This window comes from Limanda limanda, chromosome 16, assembly GCF_963576545.1.
Source record: "Limanda limanda chromosome 16, fLimLim1.1, whole genome shotgun sequence".
In the NCBI taxonomy this organism is placed as follows: Eukaryota; Metazoa; Chordata; class Actinopteri; order Pleuronectiformes; family Pleuronectidae; genus Limanda; species Limanda limanda.
The window spans coordinates 24,199,092-24,207,238 of NC_083651.1; positions in this window are offsets into that span (position 1 = coordinate 24,199,092).

An 8,147-nucleotide genomic window follows, 5' to 3' on the forward strand; every position below is an offset into this window, starting at 1 on the left:
ACATGCACTCCAACAGAGAGAGAGTTGAATGGGAATTTATGCCCCTCTGCGGCACCGGAGGCTCCTGTACCTTCTGCCAGAGGGTAGGAGGCTGAAGAGACTGTGTGCAGGGTGGCTGGTGTCGCTAGCAATCGAGGTGGCTTTGCGGGTGAGGCGGGTGGTGTAAGTGTCTTGTAGAGAAGGTAGTGGGGAACCAATGATCTTAGCAGCTGTGTTTATTATGCGCTGTAGTGCCTTCCTGCTGTATTCGGTGCAGCTACTGCCCCACACCGTGATGCAGCTGGAGAGGATGGTTTCAATAGTGCCCCGGTAGGATGGGTTTGGCAGCTTTAGCTCTCTTGAGCTTCCGGAGGAAGTAGAGGCGCTGCTGGGCTTTCTTTGCCAGTGATGCCGAGTTGGTGGCCCAGGAGAGGTCCTCATTGATGTGCACCCCCAGGAATTTGGTGCTGCTCACTCTCTCCACAGCAGCACCATTGATGGTCAGTGGGGGGTGCTCAGTGAGGCTTTTTCTAAAATCAACCACAATCTCCTTTGTTTTGGTGACATTTAGCATGAGGTTGTTGTTCCTGCACCACTTGGTCAAAAGGTTGACCTCTCTGTAGTGGGTCTCGTCGTTCTTGGTGATGAGACCCACCAGAGTAGTGTCATCCGCAAACTTCACCATGTGATTGGTGCTGTAGGTTGGTGTGCAGTCGTGAGTCAGCAGGGTGAAGAGCAGGGGACTGAGCACACAGCCTTGTGGGGCCCCTGTGCTGAGTGTGATGCTGCTCGAGGTGTTGTTGCCGACCCGGACTGCTTGTTGCCGACCCGGACTGCTTGTTGCCTTTCACTGAGGAAATCCAGAATCCAATTGCAAAGGGAGGTGTTGAGCCCCAGCTGGTCCAGTTTGCAGATGAGTTGTTGTGGGATTATTGTGTTAAATGCTGAGCTGAAGTCTATGAAAAGCATTCTCACGTGTGAGTCTGCTTTTTCCAGGTGGGTGAGGGCTGAGTGGAGAGCAGAGCAGATTGCGTCCTCTGTGGAACGTTTGGCCCGGTACGCAAACTGCAAAGGGTCCAAGGTGGGGGGGAGGATGGACTTGATGTGAGACATGACTAGCCGTTCAAAGCACTTCATAATGATGGGGTCAGTGCCACAGGGCGATAGTCATTGAAGCAGGATGGAGCCGGTTTCTTTGGCACAGGTATGATGATGGAGGTCTTGAGATATGATGGAACAGCAGCTTGACTCAGAGAAGTGTTGAAGATATTCGTGAAGATATCCTTAAGCTCCTCTGCACATTCCCTCAGTACGCGGCCTGGAATGTTGTCTGGGCCTGTTGCTTTCCGGGGGTTGATGGTGGAGAGTGCCCTCTTCACACTTTCGACAGACAGGCACAGAGCCTGGTCGTGGGGGGGGGCAGGAGTTTTCTGTGGGCTTGTGTTATTTGTTGCTTCGAACCGTGCAAAGAAGCTGTTGAGATCATTGAGCAGAGAGATGTTGTCGTCGCAGGTCTGTGATGCAGGTTTGTAGTCCGTTATGGTCTGGATGCCCTGCCACAAGCTGCGCGTGTCTCTGCTGTCCATGAAGTGTCTGGTTATCTTTTTTGAGTAGTCCTGTTTCGCTCTTCTGATGCCATGGGACAGGCTGGCCAATTCTATCCCCGGCTCTGAAGGCGTTGTCTCTGGCCCTCAGCAGCTGATGGACAGCTCCTGTCAGCCATGGCTTCTTGTTAGCCCGAGTGATGATGGTCTTTGTGTGGGTCACATCATCTGTGCATTTGGGGATGTAAGAGAAAACAGTGTCTGTAAGCTCCTCATTGTCTATGTCAGTGGTTCTCAAATGGGGGTACGCGTACCCCTGGGGGTACTTGAAGGTACTCCAGGGGGTACGTGAGATTTTTTTGAAATATATTTAAAATTAGCATCCATTCAAAAATCCTGTAAAAATTGTTATTTAATAAATATTCAATAAAATATAATTGTAAGTTCATGAATTGAATTTTATATTCAGTAGGCTATTCAATTTCATTATCCTAAGAACCCAGAGTACCCCCATACCGATGGTTTGACCCAACCTGGCACACGCCACCTGTCATCACGTGTCATCAATGCTGCCTTGAAACTCGAGTCGGGGTTGAAGCGCAGCAGCAGTGCCGCTGAAACACGGAGGGACAAGTGCCAAAGAAGGCGAAACCAGAGCCGGCAAAATTCCTTCAGTATTCACAAGAAGGTTGAAACTCTAACTGATGTTTTCAGGTTTATTTAAAACTTCCCTAAACAGCACCGTGAGAGCCTCTGTCTCTTCGGAGCGTCGCTAAAACATCACACTGTTCCGTTGTGAAGTTACAGATTCATAACAGGAAGTCCGCGTCTCCACCAGAACACTTTCAAAATAAAAGCATGTAATACAAAAACGGAAATGAAATTGTCTGACCTTAAAGCGAGCAAATATTTCACAACAAAATAACAGAAAGACGCTTCAACAATATTAACAATAACATAGATTTGGTTATTTACACTTTGTGTTTTTTCTGTGGGGTGAGATTAGCGAACAGTGGCATGAAGCCAGCACATCTTCAGCGGTATATCCAGACAAAACATGAAAGTCATGTTGGTAAGCCACCTGAGGTTTTTGAAGAGGAAACTTTCTGAATTGAGGTCATCTCAAGACACGTTGCGAAAAGCCTCTCCAAAGCAAATGGAAACAAGCTACCTGTCACTTATCAGGAAAAACTCCTGGAAGTGTGATCTGACCGTGGCCTCCAGGTGAAGTTTGCCACATCCACACTCGCACAGTTCTGGGTGTGTGAAGCAGGAGCACCCTGACCTGGGACAGAAAGATTTGGAGCAACTACTACCCTTTGCCTGCACATATTTATGTGAGGCCTCCTTCTCTGCAATGACTGTGATCAAAGCAAAGAAACAGACTGTGCCTGGAGAAGAGCTTGATCACAGCAGTTGCTTCCCTGCCATCAAGGCTGACAAAGATCCTCAGTGAAGCATAAGTAAAAGTTTCTCACTAAAATGTAAATGGAAAAGCACTCACTCAGTTCAATGCAACAATGTGATCACCAGTGTTGACAGTTTGTAAATTTAAGATCAGTATTCTTTTCGATCCTTAAAGAAGAAATTTGTACTTTTATTTAAAATTAAGGTAATGATTTTCTTGTTTCTGAAGAAGTGTTTATCTATAATTAAGTTCATGAGTTCAGTTTGAGAACATATCTTTATTATGATCCCAAAAGGTCACTTTCAATTGATAATAATTTTTATGTGCACAAATCTATATTTATAATTGAGATAATTATTTAGTAATATGAGTCTTTAGTTATTTTTATAGCATTTTATTTCCAAATAGTTCAAGAGAGACCACTACAAATGAGCAATGTTATGGACATTGACGGAGTTTTAAATTTGAAAGCGTCTAGTTACAAGGTTTACTAAAATCAGACACTAATGGCACAGCACTGTGTATTACACCTTTCTTTCAACCAAAAATGCTTTGCGCTGGTAAGGGGGTACTCGGCTGAATTTTTTTTTCAAAGGGGGTACATCACCGAAAAAAGGTTGAGAACCACTGGTCTATGTGGTTGTGTGTAGCTGCTTGCTTGAACATGCCCCAGTCTGTTATCGCAAAACAGTCCTGAAGAGCACACATTGATCCATCCGGCCACACTGATATCTCCTTCCGAACTGGTTTACCCACTTTCACTCTGGGCCTATATGCTGGCATTAGCATAACAGTGATGTGGCCGGAAAGTCCGATGTGTGGGAGGGGGGAGGCCTTGTATGCTCCTTTGTGTGACGTATAGACCAAGTCCAAGGTGTTTTTCTCTATGTTGGGAAATTAACATGCTGATGAGATTTTGGTAGGACAGGCTTAAGATCAGCATGATTAAAATCTCCAGCGACGATAGTAAATCCCTCTGGGTTTGCTGGTTGTTGTTAGCTGATGGCCTGATATAGTTCACAAAGTGCTGTATTCCTGTCACTGCTGCTGGAGGTTAGAGGGATATATACCGCAATTAACAAGACCGCAGTAAATTCCCTCGGCAGATAGAAAGGCCGGCACTTTATGATCATAAATTCCGCCAGAGGTGAACAGTGTCTGCATACTACCACAGCGTCCCGGCACCACGCATCACGTATGTAAATACAAACTCCTCCTCCGCGTTGATTACATCCGTTAGCATGGGACCTGTCAGCTCGATAGCATGTTAGCTGCTCAAGATGTACAGCGGAGTCGGGGATGTTGTCATTAAGCCATGTTTCAGTGAAAACAAGCACACAGCAATTACTCACTGTCCGATTCGTATTATTTTCGGTAAGTCGTATATGATCCATTTTATTGTCCAAGGATCGTACGTTAGCCAGGATGATGGATGGTATGGCTGGGCGAGTTGGGCTAGCTGCTAGCCGAGCTCGGATACCTCCGCGCTTGCCCCTCTTCTGCTTCCTCGCACACCGTTTCCGACGTCTCTTGATCGGGGCTGTAGTCGCAGTCGGGTCCGGTGTAATCACGGGCTGGCGAAGTAATCTGAGCTCCTTGATGGTTGTCTCTGTTTTTGTATCCAACATGGTGTTGATCTTGCTCTTGCAGATGTCTAACAGAGCCTGTTGACTATACTTGTAATCCGACGCAGACAGACGAGAAGAACACGACAAACTTTTGGACAAACACCTATCAACTAAACAAAACACTGCGTTTTTGGAAGCGTGAGTGGTCGCTGCGTCTGCACGCGCCGCCATTGAATCTCAATTCCCTCTCACTGAAAACAAAGCTTTCTCCCATCTTCCCGTAATTATATTATTTAAGGATAGGCGACACATAATGAAGAGCATTCAAATGCTCTGGTTGAATATATAATTGCATCCATGTCAGGAGTGTAGTTATATTATTTGCACACACATCAGACCACACTTCAGTCGTGCAGTGACTGGTCAACCAAAATTACTGAGGATCTTGATTATACAATACTGTCAAGGAAAATACTTTTTTTTTTTAAGAATATTTTTTATTGAAGTTTCAAGTGCATATCAAACTTTATGACGAATTTACAAACATTTTGTCTTCAGACATAGTTACTGGACTAACACTTTGTGCACTTTTACTTTGTGTATGGAAGGGGTGGCTATGGGTAATATTTTGTTGCCTACAACGCCACCTGAGGAGTCTCACCTCAGGAATATTATTAAAATGTGGTGTGCGTGCAACAGCACAGGTTCGTTTAAATCACTGGGCACGAGACGTGTTTAAATCAATATAAAACTACTTTAATAAACAAAAGGCATATAAACAAAACACAATAAGCACACAAACCAAACACTTGAGTAAAAAGATATATAGTCTTTGGACAGGGCTGTGACTCACCGCGGCGACGAAGACCAAACAAAAGGGGGAAAGGGATTAAGAAAACAAACCACCCGTGACACAGCACACCAAACTAAACGGGTCGTGAAGAAACTCCCTCCACCAGGAATTGGGTCACCGCCTCCGGGCCACAGCACCTGGCCACAACAAAACAATGATTAAAACAAGTCAAGGTTTAAAAACGATATAAACAAACAAAATAACACATACAAAACTATCTAAAACACAGTAGTCAAAGGTTAAAGGATGATAATAAGATGCGGGCGTCCCCCTGGACGTGTTGCTCTCCGCACACCGTGAAGGTGTGGGGTGGAGTATATTGTCTTGTATTCTGTTCTTTATTGGTAATATTAAAACACAATATTAAAACCGAAATCATGTGAGGAGTCCCAAATTCCAGGTTTCACCAGAACAGCAGGTTCGTCGGAGATGAGGCACGTGGCTACTGGTGTCGATGAGGGGGAAGGGCCTCACCCTACCAAACAAATCATGTCAGTGATTGACATCAACACTACACAAATAGGGATTATGGAACCATACGCACCACCGTGTCAAGCCAAGGGTGCGTCTCCGTGGCCCGGAAGGGGGATATCCTCAGCGTTTAAACCGAGTTAAGTTGTACAGCTGTAAGATTAAGTATGTGTCAGTTACAACACGGGAATCGCGAGGACGGCAGACAGCAGACAACGTCACTTACCCCGCTGGCGCGCTACTGTGCTCGTCTCTCCCGGCGGAGCGATTCCGTGCCGTTCGTCGGAGGTGTAGGAATTAACGCAGTGGATGAGGTGAGCAAGCTGATGTGCACACTAAAACCACGCTAACCTCCGCTAGCCAACCGAAGTCCAGGAAACAGGCAAAGGGCCGGGGAGAGAATGAGAATGAGTGCTGCAACCTTAAATAGGGGTGCTAGCGCCCCTATTGGCGGGGAGGACGCATGCAGGTACAGCGCTCCTAGTGGCATTCGGCCACATTTGCACTTGGCTGTTGAGCATTCTCTGTCTTCTCATTAACCTAGGGTGTGATCCTGCTAGCACTAGGCTGCGTCACACTGTCAAAGTGATCATTTTGGTTTCTGTGCTGCCGGGGAGTGGTGGAGCGGAAGGTGTTATAGAATTAGCGTATGAATTGCAGTTAAGCTGCTGGTGAGAACCTCTCTCGATTCATCATTGGATGAAACCACAGTCCTTTGAAACGAAAAGTCACTTGTGATTGGTTGGTAGATCTGCTGCTATTGGTCACCCTGGGTCATTATAATACACACGTGGGTAAACCCACACGATATTGATAATAATAATGAATATATAGTTGTAACTAATAATTTATACATTAATATATTATCTACTAGTAAGCCTTTACCAAAAGCACTGCAGTTAATGAAGATTATACATTCATTCATGTGATGCTTGATGTTATGTTGAACATATTGTACAGGGAAAAAACATGAACAAGGTATATGTTGAGTCAAAGCTTTATTTACATACAGCACAAATACAGTACAAACACAACTGGCATATCCAGTGACAAACTAATCAGGTGAAGCTTGAAATGTCTCTTTGCCGTCTCTGTCCGAATATTCTCCAGTGTGCAGACATCTGTGGTGTGTAGTTGTGAGATCCAGTGTAGCTTCCAGTCTTATTTGAAGTGTGGCACACAGGTCGGTGAGCTCCTGGGTGTGGAAGGATGGATCCATGTCATCTGTCCTGCTTCAATGAGCTGTATACACAATCAGTACAATGAGCAAAGTTCAATGACAACATACACCTAAACATTAGCCTGACGTTGTCATACTCATAATTCTAGTCAGAATATGAGTCTGAGACCGCTCCATTGGGATGTGATTATGGGGCGTGTTTCAACCGAACCAGGAAAAAAAATGCCTCTTCGCTCAATTGGATAGACCTACAACCAATCAGAGCAATGTAGTATGTGATGTATGAATCCCGTAGGAAGGATGGCAAAAACATCTTTTCGATCTACAAATGCCTTGATCGCGTTTCTCTGTTCCTCTTTCAAAATGAATGCGCTGTCGATGTCTTTTAAAATAGACTCAATGGCAGCATCTACACATCTCAGCTCTCCAGCGGCAGGCATGTTTGTGGAAAACAAAGTCAAGCCAAGCGCTCTTTAATGACGTAGTTGATTACGTAACTGTTGATCATCTGTCCATCATCGTATAAAGCCCGCCCTGACAATTTGATTGGTCCGAACAGCCTTAGTTCGGAGATAATTTCTCCCCAACGGAGCGACTTCAGACCAAACTTCCCGACCGAAAATGTTGTGGGCGGGGCTAAGTTTGTCTGGCACCCAGGCTACCTAAACATATAACTGAAAAATTATCTAATGAATCAACCCTCTTTCTTCTCTGTCAACTCCTGAACTTCTCAATGCTGCTGCAAGAGCTGCCAGGTCCAGTTGGATGTACGGGAAGCTCCTTCATACTGGCTCATAGTGTGTCTTACGCCGGGTTTACACCGGGCGCTGAAGCGACGCGTAAGCGTCGCGTAAGCGCAGCGCCATGCCTTAAATAACAGCTGACTCCCATCCACTCTCATGTTAATCCTCTGTGTCGGTCCCACAGGACGCTGAAGTGCAGCGCTGCGCCAAGGCTCCCTCGCGCAGTGCAGCGATCGTTTCGGCGTCGAGTCTATTTTTTGCGCTTGACGCGAGCGTATCGCTGCAGGAAACACACTGAAAAATTATTTTAAACGATATTGATGACATATTTTATATGATATAAATGATCAAATATGCATCCAATAGTTTGTATTCCCCTTCTGTTGTCCTGGAGTTTTAAT